Here is a 19,298-nt window from a genome sequence, read left to right on the forward strand (position 1 = left end):
CCACTTAAGAGTTCACGTTACAACCGTTCGCCGTTGCTCCATGTTTAAACCACAGTGCCTTGTTCGTGACCAGTCTCAAATTCACTAACTGAAATAGTGCCCCCTAGTGATCTTTTTTTTTTTTTACTCAGTATTAATAGGTCTACTATTGCTGTTTTCGCTTGAATTTTTGTATTTGTCTACTGATTGCTTCGACAATGCAACATTAAAAGTTACTAACAGAGACTTCACACAGAAGCTCTGGCTTAGGGCCCCTGGGCATGTGCCCGGTGTGCCCGTGCGGTAATCCACCCTTGCCTGTAAACAATGCAACGTGTGCGAACTCCTGTACCCGTCTGTCTGTGAGAGTTACAGGCCCAGTAAGAGCCAAAATAAGATTTGGGGAACTATGAAGACTGGGACCCAAAGGTATGACCTTAACAGATGTAATGTGAGGAATAACGAAGTGACCACATCTAAGGGCAAAACATGTACCTCAATAGACATAATGAAAAGCTACATGTGTGAAGCACATTAAGTTACACAAATCACAGGAGCACTAACAACAGTCTTTTTATTATACAAAACAATTAAAAAATAAACAACTACAAAAAATAGATTGTAAACTATTAACATAAAAGATAAATCAATAAAGAGTAGAACAAACAAAGTCTCAACGGGGGGGGGGGGGGGAACACACTGATGCCTTCCTCAGTGAGGTGGACGCCACTCTCGCTTCACGCTCTGTCGCCCGACATCGCCGTCATCGCCGCCATAGCTGCCAAGCGCCGCCATTATGCTGCATCATCAGACTACATTGGAGTCGTGTGGCGCAGGCGTCACGGGGAGGGGGATGGGGAGGGGGAGAGGTGTTTGACTCAAAAGAGGCAAACACCTTCAGGTTTCTCCTGTCCATCATCTCCACACAGAACAGTTCATAGTCAGTATGTAATCTGAATGAGAATTGGAATGGTTTCCACGGTTCTTCCTCATCCCCGCCGTCATGGGATTTGCTCTGTGTTGATCCCAACCTTCCATCCCAATGACCTCTGGGAGAGAAACGCTGTCCTTGAAAGACTGTAACTGGCACCATGCTGCTGCCTGAATTGTGTCCTTCAGGACAACATCATCTTCCTTGAAGAAGAAAGAAAAATTATTTGTGTCTGTACTTGACACCCTACTCTCCCAAAACCACAAAATGGTATGCAAACAAAGGCTACTACTACTGATGAGTTTTCAGTGATAAAAAACACTATTCAACTAGTCATCAGACTATTTCATCTGGCTATACATACAACCTCCAGCATTACACACATATTACATACCAGGTTCCCAGGTTCCAGTTCCTGGTCTTCAGTTTTGTCTGGAAATAAAACAGATTGTTGTCTGTAATGTTGAGTAGGCTAATACAATGGAATAATAAAAGTAGGCCCTAGTAGTGCAATACATCAGCCATGGAGTAGGCTATAACTTGTATATTGATGGTGTCTCTAAAAGTCAAAGAAAACCAGTATAAACATAAAAGCAGTTTTCTACAAAAAAACATTGCAGCGTTTCGGTTTCCTATTTTTCGGCTGCTTTGTATAAGATGGCTTGTGCATATACACAATGTAATTAGAATAAAAATAATATTGATATTCGATTTCTGTGGACTCTTATGAACATTTCAAGACCCAACATGAAGTATCAACTCATTGCTAAGGATATCCACAACGACGATAAAGTAAGAATGCACCAAGGGTGGGGGAGGGTGAGGGGGGCTATTTTGACCAAAGACACTAGGATATATCTGATCTATATTCATTAAACATATTTATTCCACCGAATGGTTGACATTGGTTGACATTCCTGAGATTCTAAGCTTTCAAACGGTGTATGACATGACTATATCACTCAACCTTTTGATGCTGAAAATTGACCTAGCATGTTGGGGGGAACATGCTTGGTGTAACGAAAACTTTCTCGCCGGCGGGATTTGACGATTAAGTAGTTAACAAGACATAATACACAATTGCATGAATATTACTAAATATATTAAGCATTTTGACAGTCTCACTTACTTGCATGTTTTAGGCATCACTCGCTCGGGCGGGCACACTCTAATTTCAGGTAATTTCAGGTACATTTCAGGTACATTTCAGCTAATTTCAGGTCAGAAACGGGATCAGAAATGCTGTTTGACCAGTCCTCAATGTGAACTGAGTGGCCGCCCCCTCCATGTGGACTGAGTGCTCGCCCCCTCCATGTGGGCGGAGTGCCAGCCCCCTCCATGTGGACTGAGGGCCCGCCCCCTCCATGTGGGCGTAGTGCCAGCCCCCTCCATGTGGACTGAGTGCCCGCCCCCTCCATGTGGGCTCCGTCTGCGGGCTGCAGTCAGGGGCTTCTCGGTGTGGTTTGGGCGTAACGTGCAACAAACCAATGAGAGTGCCAGCTCCCATCCCCTTTAAGAGCCATGAGCGCATTTGAATCGGACGAGTTGATATTTTGACAGCGCGTCTGCAGTCTCCGATGAGACAGATGCACATGAATTTGCAAATGGCTTAGTTTATTGCCAAATAATGTGGCCTAATTCACACATGGAATAAGGGGTTTTCTTCCACAACTTCAGAAATACTGAGTCCTCAAATAAATTTCGGCAAAGAAAACGTATGATAGGCTATAACATATGATATGCGGTAACTGTGGTTCTATTTAATGATATACGCACTACATTATAAACATTGTTTCTTATCAGTATTGTATGCTATCCTAATATGCATGTGTCCCCGCGGTAATAGACATTGCCATTGATTGTATTATGCGTTACGTGTTTAGTTTGCCCAAGTGAAGGAGTTCAAGTACCTCGGGTTCTTGTTCGCAAGTGAGGGAACTATGGAGCGTGAGATTGGCCGGAGAATCGGAGCAGCGGGGGCGGTATTGCGTTCGCTTTACCGCACCGTTGTTACGAAAAGAGAGCTGAGCCGCAAGGCAAAGCTCTCGATCCACCGGTCTATCTTCGTTCCTATCCTCACCTATGGTCATGAGGGTTGGGTGATGACCGAAAGGACGAGAACGCGGGTACAAGCGGCCGAGATGAGTTTTCTCAGAAGGGTGGCTGGCGTCTCCCTTAGGGATAGGGTGAGAAGCTCAGCCATCCGTGAGGAACTCGGATTAGAGCCGCTGCTCCTTTACTTAGAAAGGAGTCAGCTGAGGTGGTTCGGGCATCTGGTAACGATGCCCACTGGGCGCCTTCCTTGGGAGGTGTTTCAGGCACGTCCAGTGGGGAGGAGACCTCGGGGAAGACCCAGGACTAGGTGGAGAGATTATATCTCAACACTGGCTTGGGAACGCCTCGGGATCCCCCCGTCAGAGCTGGTCAATGTGGCCCGGGAAAGGGAAGTCTGGGGCCCCCTGCTTGAGCTGCTCCCCCCGCGACCCGACCCCCGATAAGCGGACGAAGATGAGATGATGATGAGAGTGTTTAGTTTGCGTGTGTTTAAACAGAGCACACACGCGCGCCCGCATTCATTAATTCTTTTTAACACTCACTCGCGGTAAAACAATGTTTTTCACGATCAAATAGGCCTACTCATCAATCCTAAAAGTTAGGGGCATGTAGGCCTACACGATGTCTGTGTCAAGAAAATATGTGTTTGCTGTACGGTGTTTGCAGATGCATTGATTAAAAAGTAGCCTACAACTTATTACCGCTGCATCAGCTGTTCTTTCCCAAATAATTTACCAAGAATGTGCGGCTAGGTAGATGAGAGAAGCAAAGTGTATGCGCGAGGTGCACAAGCAATCCGTAGGCATCGCATGCGCATGTATGCTTGCGCCCTTAAAATAGCATCTGAACAACGCGCCACTGACTTTAAACCAGGTATTTCCTGTTCAGTAGCGCAATGGTATTCAGAGACGGCAAAATACCGTTTGCGCCAGAACACGCCTCCTCCTTCCGCCGAACCGCCCCTTGGGGCGCAAGATCATTCCCTAATTTACCGGCGAGTGGCGCAGGTGGCAAAAGAGCGCTCTGCGCCAGTTGTAAACTAGCAACGACACATGCGCCAGTGACTAAAGGCCTATTTAGGGTCGTTTTAGACGCAGAGACGTAAGCACGTAATTTACACAAGGGACTTGTTTTAGACAAGTTTTGATTTACGGTTCCCGTAAGGTTCCTTAAGGACTGCGCGTGTTGCAAGGGGATTCTCCGCCAGAACAGTAGGGGGAGCAACGAACGAATCTGTGGGCGTGGAAGTGGAAATCGCTGGCTTGTTTATAATCATAGCCGCGTAAAAGGTATTCTCAGCAGGGGGTGCTGGAAAAAAAACCTCAGCCTGGACTAAACTCGCAACTCGCTACATTGATAAAAAAGATATATAGCAGCGCAGCTCAATTACACCAGTGCATGCGCGCACAGTCGAAAATCGATCGTTGTGTTTACACCATGGTTCACATCCAGCTGCTCACAGAACAAGTTTAGCGCGCCACCGCTCCCCTCACACTTTTTCATATAACTTTTTTTCAGCACTAGGTCATATCAGCATTAAATAAATGCTGCGTCTCAAAATGCCTTGGACAGCAGCGACGATGACCCGCTTTGCCACGGGCCGAAACAGTGCGGAGCGACCACAGCCAGAGCGAACACAGCGGGGCAGAGGAGTGTCAGGAATAGTCTTTTGTGTACACATCAGTGCGGCCTATTTGCACTACTGTTTAGTGGCAATGCAGTGTTTTATTCTATGCCTTTTAATTTTCGTATATTATTTCAATGAATACAATTTATTTATAAAAACAAAATCTGGTCTTCAAATCTTTTTTCCAAACATAGGTCGGGTTTGTGTTTATATTCGGACCAATACGGTACAGCGGGCGGCCACATGACGTTAAGCATTTCCTGGTGCATAATGTGACGCTTCATAACCTAAAATCCCGTTTCTCCCCGTTGACACAACACATAACCGGCGTTTTCAGAAATCTCCACTTTGGCCGGAGTTTTTAGAAATAATCGTTTTCTGTGATAAGACAGGGCCTCAGACAGGGGGTGCGGCAGCACCCCCAACACCCCTACTTCCCGCGGTACTGTTTATAATTATCATAATTCGTTCTTGTGTTTTCTTCTTCTCCTTCTTCAAAATTCTTCATTCGCTTCTGTCACGGCCTTTTAAAAATGGCGCTATTATGCTGTAAAACCGGAAATGTGAGACTCCTGAAAGGATGTGGTTAGCTGGCCAATCACAGTCTTTGCGAGCTGCGTAGGGCCGTAGTGTTTTAGTCGCATAGTCAGGAATTTGGGCCGACGCACTGAAGCACGTAAGGGGGGATATTTTACCGCGCAAGGGGGGGTTATGTATCTTACGTGCTTACGCGTTACGTCTAAAACAGAGCATATATCGGCCTTAAGTCACTTGCGCCGGATGCAAGATAGGGCCCATTGAGTGGTAAACTCGTTTTGGTAAGAAGAACCAAAAAACGAATAAACAAACTGAAATGTTGATTTTCGTTTTTTTGGACAAAACGAAAAAACGAAAAAAACGGCTGGTTTTTGGTTTCTGCTTGTGTCAATTATTCCCAGAAAACAGAGTAATAAAACACCTCCGCTTTCAGTGTGGGTGTCGCACCAAATGATACCCTCATGTCAGTGCTAGCAGGGCGGACTGTCTGCGGCGGTGGCGCCGGGGCAGAGATGCAAAACGTAGAAATGGCTGGGGTTTGTGTGGCTCCTGGCAGAGGAAAATAGCCTCTCTACATCTCCTTCCCGAAAAGTCCCGCGAGAAAAATAAAAAATAAAATAGTCCTGCCCGACAAAGTTAAGACCTCTGAGTTATTTATTTAAGACCAGCATATGATATTTGAGACTTTTAAAGGCCTTAAATTTAGAAAAATGAATTTAAGACTTTTTAAGACCTCCGCGGACACCCTGTGTTTGGAGCATCGTCTTCCCCTGGCTGCGCCAACTATGGCATGAAACACCTCGCCAGTCAAAATGAGAAAGAATGCCCCTCTGCAGCTAGCCTCATCAGGAAGCATTTCTATGTTGATGATGGCCTCATAAGCCTGAAATCAGTTAGTTAGGCAATTGAGTTAGTAAAGGAAGCTCAAGCTCTGTGTGCCAAGGGAGGGTAGCACCTTCACAAATTCCTTTCCAATAACCGAGAGGTATTGGATTCCATCGACATTGAAGAACGAGCTGTAGAGGTGAAAAATGTCGATCTCAACCATGATGAATTACCAGTGCAAAGAGTGCTTGGTGTAAGATGGAACATTGAAAGCGACAGCTTCTCCTTTAAGGCAACCCAGTCGCCAAGAAAAAACGTTGACGTGTACGTTTCCATGAACACTGGATACGTAGCATTTCAACGTAAAAAATAGCGTGTTATACCTACAGTATCCACGCGTGCCGCTGTGGAGGCGGGTTTCGGGGTTTGGGTTTCACGGCTTTCGCGGCAAATTGTGGACACGATTGTTTAGGGGGGGGGGGGGGAGGTAGACTGTTGTTGACCGGGGAGGGGGGGGGGGGAGACACGTTTGTTAAGGGGGGGGGGGGGGGGGGGGACACGTTTGTTGAGGGGGGGGGGGGGGGGGGGAGACACGTTTGTAGGGGGGGGCACGCTCGACAACGAGAGTTGGTTTTTATTGAACGCTCGACAACGAGAGTTGGTTTTTATTGAACGAGACTTCAACACGGAACAGCTGCACGAAACGATGGTCACGTCACTCTCGGTGACGGTGTCGACAACAATGAACACACGAACAATGTTAATAGAACAACACACAACATCCCGAACCCATTAACCCCACTTAATCCTAACAACAAAACAAGTTAACAAAAGCCCCATTTGTCAACTGACAACCCCAATTCCCAGAATCCCCCGCGGCTCCGGAACACGGCGTAGCTTATATTAATCTTTATTATCTGAATGGGAAATGCAATATTTTAGGACAGATACACCATTAAACGCGTTTCTAATGAAATTTCTAGCGAGAAATGTACATTTTCCTTACATAATCCTCAGTCAGTGAATGTGTATGATCTTTATTAATCTTTATTATCTGAATGGGAAATGCAATATTTTAGGACCGATTCACAGTTAAACGTGTTTCTAATAACATTTCTAGCGATAAATATACTTTTTACTTGCATAATCTTCAGTCAGTGATTGTGTCTGATCTTTAGTTTTATAGTTATTAGGATTTGATCGGCTCGCTCGCATGTTTCAACGACGTCAGGTTGTTAGGAATAGGGACGCTGCTTTCGCTAAACTAGCAGCTCACGTGCTTCCTGCGTTTGTGTTATTAAACTGTTACTTTATGTAACTTTTAATGATATCATCTTGTTAGAAACACGTATATCTGAGAGCCAACCCAGTCGCCAAAAGCATACGTTGACAGTGTACGTTTCGTGAACACTGGATTACGTCGCATTTCAGCATAAAATAGTGTGTTAAACACACACGCACGCACACACACACAAGCACACACACGCACACGCACGCACAGACACAAACAGACAGACACACACACACACACACACACGCACACGGTGCATTTCGCTGCTAAAACAACAACAAAAAAATATTCCCTGAAATATTATTACTAAAGAACCGTTTTCCAAAGAACGAAATGTAAACCAATGCATTCTGAATGGGAGTGTTTCTCAGATTTTTCCATGCTACACAGAACGAAATGTAAACCCATGCAAATAAAGACTTCATGGTCATAATAATTTAAATATCATTAATCTCCTGAGTGTGTTGGGTGGTATTCTATTGGCCGCGAAAGCCGTGAAACCCAAACCCCGAAACCCGCCTCCACAGCGGCACGCGTGGATACTGTAGGTATAACACGCTATTTTTTACGTTGAAATGCTACGTATCCAGTGTTCATGGAAACGTACACCGTCAACGTTTTTTCTTGGCGACTGGGTTGTTTAAGGTGACACTCAATGAGAAGCCAGCAACACGACGAGGGATTCTTTCAATCGTGGCCTCTCTATACGACCCTTTAGGTTTTTAGCGCCATTCATCCTTGAGGGTAAAAGAGTGCTGCAGGAGATGTGTCAGAGAGGTACGGGGTGGGACGAATCACTGGCCAGGGCTTTGAAAGTAAGGTGGGAGACTTGGAGGAAGGAACACCTGTCAAATATTACTCTGCGTCAGTGATGGCATGCGCGTAACGTGGATGTGGGTGACATTGTGATCATCAAGGAGGAGGATGTCCCTCGCAATGAATGGAAACTTGCCAAGGTTGTCGAAGCACCTGAGGACGATGATGGACTGGTACGGAAAGTGACAGTGCAAGTTGGAGAACGGAAGTTAGGAAAAAAGGGTGAACAACCATCCATTGTTCAAAGACCCATTCAGAAGTTAGAAGTTCTAGTGAAGAGTAGCGAATAAGGGGAGAAAGGTCAGATATTGATTAAATGTATCCTTTCTAAGTTAAAGGTAGTCGTTATACTGTGGTTCATTTTCAAATGACTGTTGGGAGGTGAATTATATTGATTAACTGTGTTGTTGAATTGTTTGTTGTGGAAAATGGTGATCATGGTCACATGGTTCATTTTCAAATGTCAGAATGTTATGGGAAATAACAGACCAGAGCTTGGAAATTACCATTAATGAAGAGTGTAAATGTATTTCACATCTCCATTTGTGTAGCTGCCGCTCGAAATACGGCAATGCGTTACTATGGCAACACCAGAAGTAGGAGTACAAAAGTAATTTGATTTCTAACTGTTATATTATTATGTTTATTCTATTATGTTCATTTTATTCCGTCAAATAAGTTAAAGGTTGGGTATGGGATTTGCGTAACGCCAGCAGATTTTGAAAACACACAACTCAAATGGGGCTACCCCCTCTCCTTCAACGCTGACTCTGACTTCACCCATTCCAAGTACATGGACGTCGTGCAATCATGCGCGAGAGCGAGCCATTAGCTAATTAGCTAGCTCCAGTAGCTACCGCAGGACAACAACAAACAGAAGCTTGCTCTGGGTCACGAGCTTTGAGTACGTGCACGAAGGGGTCGCGCGGGGGGAGTGCAGTACAACCGTTTGATTGACGTACTTACTGTCCAATGCCACTCGGTGGTTTGGAAATCATTGGCTGGAGTTTTTCGAGCCCTGCCCGTTCCACAGATGATTGACTTGTTTAATTTTCATGTCAGTACTTCTAACTCAGTGGCTGTAAGTGGGTTATGATAAGGATTTCAAGTAATTTTGCAAAAATGGCCAAAAAAGAGAATTCCATACCCAACCTTTAATGATACCTGAATACAGTTTAGTTCATGGTTCTGCTGTTAAAATGCAAATGTCTACAACAAATGGATGAAGAGGTCACTTCCTGGTCAAGCTAGATGTGACCTGGAAATAGTAGAGGGAGCGGGAGAGGGAGCGGGAGAGAGAGCGGGAGACGAGAGGCGGTATTATTCTCAATATTGAGACATGTGTTCCCATGTATTAGTTAATCTGTGAAAATAATGTACGTGAAATGTGTTTTATTTGCTACAGTTTTCACGGTGTTCCATAACTTTGGAGAATAAACTGGCTGTGGACATCAGTACGTGGCGTAGGCCTACATCGTTTTGTAACCAGGGTAGATACAGGGCATCTTTTCCCGATTTCCAACCATGGACCTATTCCAACAGCTTCCTAGAATGGCGCGGTAAAAGGGCTAAACCGCACGAAATCCGTGCGGTTTGGCAGGAATTCCGTACGGAATCCATTTATGGAAAGCCAAGAAGGCCACTAACTGGCCCTAGAATGGCGCGGTAAAAGTGCTAAACCGCACGGAATTCGTACGGAATCCGTGCGGTTTGGCAGGAATTACGTACGGCTTTTGAATGACTAATAGCCGCGGCTATTAGTTATTCACTCCGGCTATCAGGTATGCAGAATGAGCCCCTCCCTCTTTTTTGCATGACCACTAAGTTTGAAGGCTGTCTAACCAATCAGTGAAGAGAAATACCAGACTAAATTAACGCATTGTCGAGAGCTGCAGTGCCTCCATGTTTCGCCGTAACATAAAGCTGTGTTGTCTTTACTAGTTTCACTACAATGTAATGACCACCACTAGCTAGTGTAAAATACATTTGTGTCTAGTACAGTGTTACGGCTCCAGGATGTTAGCTTGCTACGTCTAGGGGGGGAAGTAGGGGAACCATAACACATGTTGCTGTTGGACTGACTGGGAGAACAATAAAGCGTTGCACGACAGCAAACTAAGTACATACGTGTATTTAGTTGACGAGTGTTCCGCCAAGGGGAATAGGGAACTATAAGCGGAGCCAAATCAAAGAAAACAAGATAAAGTGACATCTCTCTCTCTCTCTCTCTCTCTCTCTCTCTCTCTCTCTCTCTCTCTCTCTCTCTCTCTCTCTCTCTCTCTCTCTCTCTCTCTCTCTCTCTCTCTCGTCCTCAGACGAGCCCTCCATCGTTGCTTCCAGTCATCCCGATTCTCCATACATCTGGCCAGTTCATTGGTACTTTGCGCTCCTGCATCCTTCTTGCGTACATCCACAAATGTGAGTCTAGGACAGTGATCCTCACAATTTTTTTGACAAGAGCCACATTGGCATTGCAAAATCAAAAGGAGAGCCACTTTTATGACAACATGCTAAGTCACCTTTGCAAATGTGCATTTCTTCATATAAATTGGTGTTACGTCCCAGACTTAAGGGGGAGTAATAAAATTATGTTATTCCCAGGACTGGTCAGCGAAAGAGAGGACAAAGAGACATGTGCCTTGTTAAAAAACAGGAGTTTATTTTATTTTAGATTTTGCTGCTCACACAGTGAAGCAGTGAGCTGTGCAGTTTTCTTAATTCTTAGTTCACTGCCAGGCGGGTAAATTTCATTGAATTTTGGATGCGCCGTTTTGAAATGGCGCTCCAGATTGCTTCGTTTGAAACCGGCACAGGTTTGTTTGCAAATCAAACATAGAGGGTTCATACCATGCAAAACAAACAGGAATTCGTCCGTCCACTTCTCTTGACATTTTCTGTGCTCATCTTGTATGCTTCTTATTTTTCGTTTTTTAATTACACCTGCCGTTTCTCTGCCCGTCCCCTCTCCGATGTCTTCCTGCTGATTTTTGTCCTCAGACTTATTTCCCTCATCCACTCCACTAGCAACACTGTCTGTCTGTTCCTCTGGTTTTTGAGTTCTTTTCTGTCCCTTTTTTATTAAAAAACGGTCCATTTCGTATTTCAGCTGGCAAGCGGAGCGTGCGGAGCTAGGGGAGCTTACGTAGCCCGCCTTTACATTTTGAGCGGTCACGTGTTGTAAACAATGCCACAGGCTTGCGGGCTGCGTTGCCAGGTTGACAATTCCCCCTTTAGGGATCACCATTAAGGCTTAATACTTTAATTTCTCCTTCATTATTTGGGTGAAGGGACAAGTATAATTCAGATGTTTGCGTTTTTGTAGTGCAGTGTTTTGAAAAAATGTATTGGCTGTGTTACCACATAGGAAGCTACCATGCGAGCCACCAATTATAGCTTGACGAGCCGCATGTGACTCGTGAGCCGCGCAATGAGTAACGCTGGTCTAGGACGTCCTCGAGACCGATGCCCTTGGGTTGGTTCCCACAGTACCAATTTGCTGGCTGGCAGCTCTTGGTGTCTTTGGTAGTGTCCCGCCAGTCTCATTCTCCTGGCAGCTACTTTCTCACTCACCCTTGGTATTCCTTCATACAGGATCCTGTTGGCAACATGTGTACTCTTGCTGATGTTAAGTACTGCACGCAGCATTCTGGTGTAGCACTCATCTAAAGACTTCTGCAAGGTTGGCTTCAGGGACCAGCATTCGCTGCCGTAGAGGAGAATAGACTCTACCGTTGCATTGAAGAAGCTGAGTTTGATTTGACGGGGGAGGTTGGAGTTCCACACACAGGTCATGCCATTCAGGGCCCTCAATGCGAGTGCCTTCCTCACTTTTAGGTCCTGCTCGGTTGAGTTGACCCATGAGCCCAGATACTTGAAGTCCTCAACTTCCTTCAGCACAGTGCCACCAGTTGTTGTCAGCGGTTGATACTCCGGTGAGATGTTGTAGGTGATGACCTTTGTTTTCTTGGCATTTAGCCTAAGGCCAACCTTGGCGCACTCCAGCTCCACTCTGTTCAGGAGTTCCTGTGCTTGCTCCACGTTGTTGGAGAGCAGGCTGATGTCATCCGCGTAGTCCAGGTCTGTCAGGACAACTGCAGGGTGTCGCTTTGACCTCCTTGGGGTTAGGGTGAAGCCGAGGCCCTGCTCCCGCCCACTAATGGCTTTTCTGAGCACATAATCCAGGACAATGATGAAGAGGAAGGGGGTTAGTGTGTCCCCTTGCATTACTCCAGCCAGGATATCAAACACCTCAGTGTTGCCATCTGGGGTAACCACCTTGGACCTTGTTCCTGCGTACATGGTCTCAATAGCCCGGAGTAGGTTGGGAGGAACACCATAGGCCTTAAGGATCTTCACCATCGTGCCTCTGTGGATCGAATCGAATGCCTTTTTGAAGTCGATAAAGCACAGTACAGCTGTCAGGTTATCCTTCTTCACCTCCTCGATCATTCTCCTTAGTGCCAGGATCTGGGCTGTGGTGGTTCTCCTCTCGCGAAAGCCATTTTGGTTCTCCCTCAGGTGAGGGTCGATGGCGCTCCTGATCCTGTTTAGTATCATGCGGTTGTATATCTTTGCCGTGATACATGTCAGGCTGATGCCCCGGTAGTTGTCTGGCTTTGAGAGGTCTCCTGATTTAGGCACTGGGATGATGTTGGAGAGAGACCATACTTCAGGCAGTTTGTTTAGCAGTAGCGCTTGGTTGGAAAACTCCAGCATGATGTCATCGAGGTCACAGTTCTTTCAACCTCTGGGGGTATGCCATCTGGCCCAGCACTTTTTCCATCTCTCACTGTGCAACTAACTAGTGCACACATACAACCTAGCTAATACATACAGAGGGTGGCCCCGCTTCTAACCAGAGGGGTGTTCCATGAACGGATGTTTAACAAACACTGAGTTAACGCTGAACTCTAGGTTGATTGACCCTGTGCCGACCAACCCAGAGATTTCGGTTCCACAGCAGCGGTTATGCATTAGTTCAATCAACTATCATGGAAACCCTGATCGATATGGCGAAACGGGCCGCTTATTTCAATGAAATGGAACTCCAGGTTCTCGTGGAGAGCTATGACGAGGAGAAGGACATTATCACAAGAAAAGGGAACGCTAAAGCCTCTGCAACCCGGAGAACCAAAGCCTGGCAGCGGATCGCTGACCGCGTAAATGCGTTAGTTACACGTCAAAAGCATGATCCTTAATATTTGAGCCATGAATATATAAATATCCCAGTTAAGCATTCTTAAAGATCCTACCACATAACCCCTTTCTTCTAAAAAAATATGTACTCCGATTGCTTCCAAGCGGCCAGCGGATCAAGTATAAAGATGAAGTATAAAAAACATACTGGTAAGCTTTTCCCACCATCGTATTGGTATAAATTTAAATAAGCCATTTTTTTAAGCCAATCGTTAAAAGGCCGACAGTCGGCAGACTGAATCTGGCCCTCAAATTGTCTTGACCCCGGTGGAGGAGCTGTTAATAAACATAAATTCAGGGCGCCCTGGCATGGAGGGGGTACCAGGAGGTACCTGGTTGAATGTAGGTTTTTGTGTTTTCTTGTATTTTAGATTTTTTTTTGCCTTCGAAGTAACACATGCAAACCGTGTGCTTGCCACAGCGCATACTATTCCAAATCTTTATTTTTTTGGTAACTGGGTAGAAAACCTCAAAGTGACAATTCATCAACTTCACAGATCAAGATGGATTAGGGCTTGTAATGAAGCCGCCGGCTACGATCGAACATTCTCCAGTGGATGCAAGTCCGTTAGGACTATTTTATACTTTATGCTGTAAATGCCTCGGCATCGTACTCGGACAATATTGCTCTTTGTATGATAGGAGGCCGATACAAATCTTGGATGGGTCATCTGAAAGGCTGGCTCAGCATCTCCAACATTATAGCCTAGATAAAACTACCATTTGCAAAAAACGGAGGGCTACGCAAATAGTCTGGAGTGAACTGAGGCCAGGTCCTCGATTGGTAGTGTTGGCTATGTAAGGCTATTTAAATATATTAAAGATTTGCGCGAGAATCTATATCTCTCCACTCCAGCAAAAAGTCATATGCCAAGATGTCGAGCTGTGGTCTTATCAATCGCTCCCGGTGGATCATATAATTTGCGCTCCGATATCAGCAGTTCCCTCATCAAAAGGGCATGCCATTGTGAACACATGAAATCTGTGGTGAACGCCGGTTTAAATACCCAAAACCGGGTTATGTTTCAAACTTAACCTGCGCAAAACCTGCTCCAACCAGGTTTGATTCAGAGCATATGTTTCTATAGCAACTAACATACCGTGATCCTTTTGGAACGGAAAACCTAGGGTTACCGCAAACCCTGGGTTAACTTACCCGGTTATGTGATAAAACCGGCTTTGTGGAATACCCCTCTGATGTAAAACTAAAACTACCTAATGGTAGTGTACACCCAAGGGTATCTTACCTATTCACCTAAACCCCAATGGCATCTCAAAACAAAAGGCAACGGCATGACACAGCCAACAAACAGGGAGACAATGGCTTGTTACAACGGAGACAAACAGGTGCAAGTTATCAAGGCCTGATGACACTGATTGGCCAACAGACAGCTCCCAGATTGGACAGGGGGTTGGACGATGGTGGAGGAACAGCCAATGGCGTGAGACCTACAGAGAACGAGAGGGGAGACACAGGAAAACAACCACGCACGTAACATACAGTGATATATTTGTATACGTTAGGCTATATATTGAGATGGCAGTGTGCGAAATATCCGTCAATATTCGGGGATGTTCTCATCCCCAGATTGTTCTCGATATGCAGTAGCCAGTTAGGCCATAACATTACAATATTTCATGGATGCAAGCAAGCCAAGACAATCAATCTATGTCTATAGCCTACATGACAAAACACACACACACACACACACACACACACACACACACACAAACAAACAAACAAACAAACAAACAAACAAACAAACAAACAAACAAACAAACAAACAAACAAACACACTGGTAAAGCAATAGGAGCCTGCATTGGCTAAAGTTGTTGGGATGCACGTTATTTTATAACAGGCAGGGGCAAAGTTGTGCATTACAATGCAAACACGACAATAATTGGCACCGTTCTTGCGCACTCAGAAGAACATGAACTGAATAAATGCCAGGTATATAGCATATCGGAGACGGGCACACAATCAGTGCACTTGCAAATGAGAGCCTGCAGTATGACCGATCTTGTGACATTATTTAACCATCCATCTACAGCTAATACGATCAGACAGATACATCATTGATCATATAAGCCCACAACAAGCCCAACATCACCACCGCAGGTGCGCTCTCTCTCAGGTTTAGGCCCAGGTTTAAACGGCGGCGCAACTCTCGTGCCTCAGTACACCGCACGACCCCGAGAGCTGCCTTTATTCAAACACACACACACACAACAGAAAACACGGCACAACTGACCAACACACACAACACCCTCACTAATGGTCCCGATCACACTACACATCACAATTAACACACAAACAATAAAGAACCCAAACCCGTTAACCCCACTCAACCTAATAACACAACAAGTTATACAAAGACAATAAAACCCCTTTTCCCCAAACATTATGAATACCCAGACTCCCCAGGGGTAGGAGTCGCCACATTATTTATTAAGCTGAATGCTGAACATTCATAACATTTCCATGTTCATTTCAAGTAGTCATTTAAACAGCTTTACTAATTATTATTATTTTTAAACATGCCATCTCTTTATGGCAATATAACACAAGAAACACACTAAACTAAACACATAGTCCCTTGAAAGGAAGAATGTTAGGCAAAACAGCTTTATACTCAAGGCCGTCCCGTCCATCGAAACATGTTAACACGGCTCAACAACAGTACAGCCAGCGGGACTCACTCGAGCAGACAATAAAACTTCCTGCACACTTGCAGGAAGTATCACTAATTAGAAAAAAATCACAAAGCTTCAGTCCCTCTGAACCTTGACCGAAAGGTTGTGATTTTTTGAATTTTTAAGAACTACTTATCAGGAACAATAAAAAAACAACGAAGATCTTGATAATTTACTCCACCTTATTTCTCAATGCCTGCAACTTAGGTTTGAGCCGCTTTCTACGACGTCTTTCTGTTGGTGTCGGGTCAGCCATCTCTTCTTCGTTCGTTACCAGACTCCGGTTGCATTGTGGGATAGGGTAGTGAACTCCGTGGTTTACTTTGGCGGAAGCGCGGTAGCACCATAGACATCTCATAGTTATGCTGCTATCCATTTGGATGTACGAAGTGGTAAAGTCGCCAATCTCCCAGCTTTCTTGCGGCATTTCACTGAGGCACGCCCCCTTTCGGTCTTGCGTTCGAGTATTCTCTGCGAACCGACTCGGATCTCGGATCTGACGCCACGCCCACACTTCAAGCGTTTTATTATTTCGCTCGGTCGTTGGAGGAAAACATGGACGCCACCCGGAAAGCTGTTGTCGCGGTAGCATTGGCAGAGGACCAGGCGATCCAATATAAGTAGGCTATAGGCCATAGTCAAGTCAAGTCAAGTTTATTTATATAGCACATTTAAAACAACAGTAGTTGACCGAAGTGCTGTACACAAATACAATATATTTGTGTACATAGGCAGAGATACGGATGCAGTAAGGTATTGCAGTAATACGAGTGATTGAAATTACAATTTAAGCCACCAAAGTGGTCCAAGCACAATGAAAACAGTTCATACTTCAAGTCACAATGGGCGCAGCCATCTTGAATTCTGTCTCAGAATATCGCTCGGTCACCACTGAGTTCAACCGAGATGGCGAGATCGCCGTCCGAGGAAAAGGGGCGTGTTTGTGCTTGTCGCTAGGCAACGTCCTCGGACCTCCGAGACGGATGGATATTAAAACGCACCAGTAGTATCTCGTCGCTTTCAAAGTAGAGCGAGCAGATCTGTACTAGCAAACAAGATGGCTGCGCCCATAGTCAATGGGGATTGAGCTGTATTTTCTTTGTATTTGTACCACGTTGGGGGTTGTAATGTCGATTTTAAATCCTCTTACACATTTGATTTCATTGCTGCTTTAATCCGGTCACCAATTTATGGTCTTGCTTTGCGTGAAATTCAATGTAAAGTTGTGTTTTCAAGCTAGTTTGCCAAAGAGGCTATGTTGCTAATGATGACTAGCCCGCTACTACCCCTCGTGGCTCGACAGAAACACGACAGCACTTGTTGAAATAAAAATTGGCGAAAATGGCAAAATATTATTGCAATGTAAAAGGCTTGCAATGTTAATGTTTCTGTAAAGGCTGGCCACCATTATACACTGGATTATTTCTTTTTTCCAAAATAGTTTTCTTAAACTCGTCGGACACAAAGAGCAAACTGGAAGGCTAGAGCAAGGGAAATACGTCACGTTCTCGCTGAAGCTGGTCCAGCCGCCTACCATCAAAATGGATAGCAGCGGAGCATTGGCTGCTGGGACGCGAGAAATACGGCCGCCATCTTGGAGTGGTCAACCGGGAGCAGCAACAGCAGCAGAAACAGGATGCCGGGCTGTTGTTCAGCGTATTCCTGCTCAAATCGGCGGACCATCCACAATAGGAATCGGGGGATTACTTTTCACAAGCAAGATTTAACATTACCGTACTATTGGTATAATTGGTATTGAATAATAAAACACGCCAAACCATGTGGCCTTTATCATATACACGTATGACAAAAAACCGCATGAAAATTAGTGGCATTCAGTGAGGTATGATTCATTAAATGCGCTGACAGTTCATTGCTCCAGCCAAACGGATTACACTGAGTGGAGCGGATGACCACTCCAAGATGGCGGTGTCACGTTAAAATTGTACCGGAGGCGAAAATTGTACCGGCCTACGTCATCAGTTGTTTACATCTTTGTTTAATCGAATAGCAACAGGGAAACGGGCGATCGCGTCAAATGATGTAGGACGCGAATGTTCAAGAACCTTCCTACGTCATTTGACGCGATCGCCCGTTTCCCGGCAACAGACGATCGCGTCGTCTGTTGCTATTCGATTAAACAATTAAATACAATACAAATATAAAGTAAAAACAAGTGTTATCTAGCGATCCGTTATCTGTATTATGTTATTTCGTCTTTTGGAAACATGAGCCGAATGTTTTTTGCAACCTGCCCAGCAACAGACGATCGCGTCGTTTGTTGCCAGGCAGGTTGTCAAGATGTAAACAACTGATGACGTAGGGCGGTACAATTTTCGCAGGATGGCATCCTCCTATATTACAACCGTGTCGTGGTTCCACCGTCCCTCCGTGAAAGAATCCTTCGGCACCTCCATGCCGCCCACCAAGGAGCTTCTGCGTTGGAGCAGCACGCCCATGCCGTCGTCTTCTGGCCCGGGAGGTCGAGGGACATCCGGGCCACCAGGTATGGATGTTTGGACTGTAACCGCAATGCTCCGTCACAGGCAGCCACGCCCCCCCTACCATCCTCACCACCTTCCACTCCATTCGAGGCAGTGTTTGCTGGGTGGAGGTCCTATGCTCCACAGCAGGCACTGATCTAGGAGGCATGCCGGAGGAACATTCGAGCGATGGTGGTCCAGAGTTCAAAGTTAGCCATGCAGAGGACGAATGGGAGGGCAGACGTTGCGGTGAAGACTGCTAAGCGCTGTGTCCAACACTGGCCCAACTGGTGGTCTTGATCATGATCGCTTTTTGTGTGCCATGTTACAGTTGCGCAACACACCTGACCCCAACTGCAACCTCTCACCGGCGCAGATTATATTGGGTCGCCCCTTCGAGACTCAATTTCGTTCGTCAACAGACTAGAAAGTTCTCAAACCCTCATATCCGGCTGCTCTGGCATCAAGCATGGGCGGCGAAGGAGAATGCCCTTCGGACCCAGATGTCCCGCACCACTGAGTCTTTGAGGGCTCACTCAAGACCACTCCGCCCATTGGTACTTGGTGAGACCGTATTCCTCCAGAATCAGCAGGGCCCAAGTCCACACAAGTGGGACAGGTCAGGGGTCGTGGTGGAGTCGCTGGGTCACGATCAGTATCGGGTTAGACTTTGCGCAACCAGCAATTCCTTCACGGCTAAGCTCCAGCCACCCCCTATGCCTGGCAGCAGCCAACTGCCCTGTTGCCGCCACCCGCGACCCTGGACCGCCAGCCCCTGCCTGTCCACCCGGGGCCGGTGATGCCCCAGGGTGTCGTTTAACAGGCAGCAGATGGACCCTGTGACACGGCTTTGGATACCTCCC

The 19,298-nt window shown here is 45.8% G+C and overlaps 1 long non-coding RNA gene across 1 annotated transcript; it reads right to left on the reverse strand.

The window, feature by feature from the left end:
* Positions 1–536: 536 nt before the first annotated feature.
* LOC115542209 (uncharacterized) lies at positions 537–1,543 on the reverse strand. The gene is made up of 2 exons (XR_003976489.1): positions 1,305–1,543; positions 537–1,113 (listed from the first exon to the last, which is right to left on the reverse strand). It is a non-coding gene; the product is annotated as an uncharacterized LOC115542209 (long non-coding RNA).
* Positions 1,544–19,298: the final 17,755 nt, after the last annotated feature.

This window comes from Gadus morhua, chromosome 4 (genome assembly GCF_902167405.1).
Source record: "Gadus morhua chromosome 4, gadMor3.0, whole genome shotgun sequence".
NCBI classification, from domain to species: Eukaryota; Metazoa; Chordata; class Actinopteri; order Gadiformes; family Gadidae; genus Gadus; species Gadus morhua.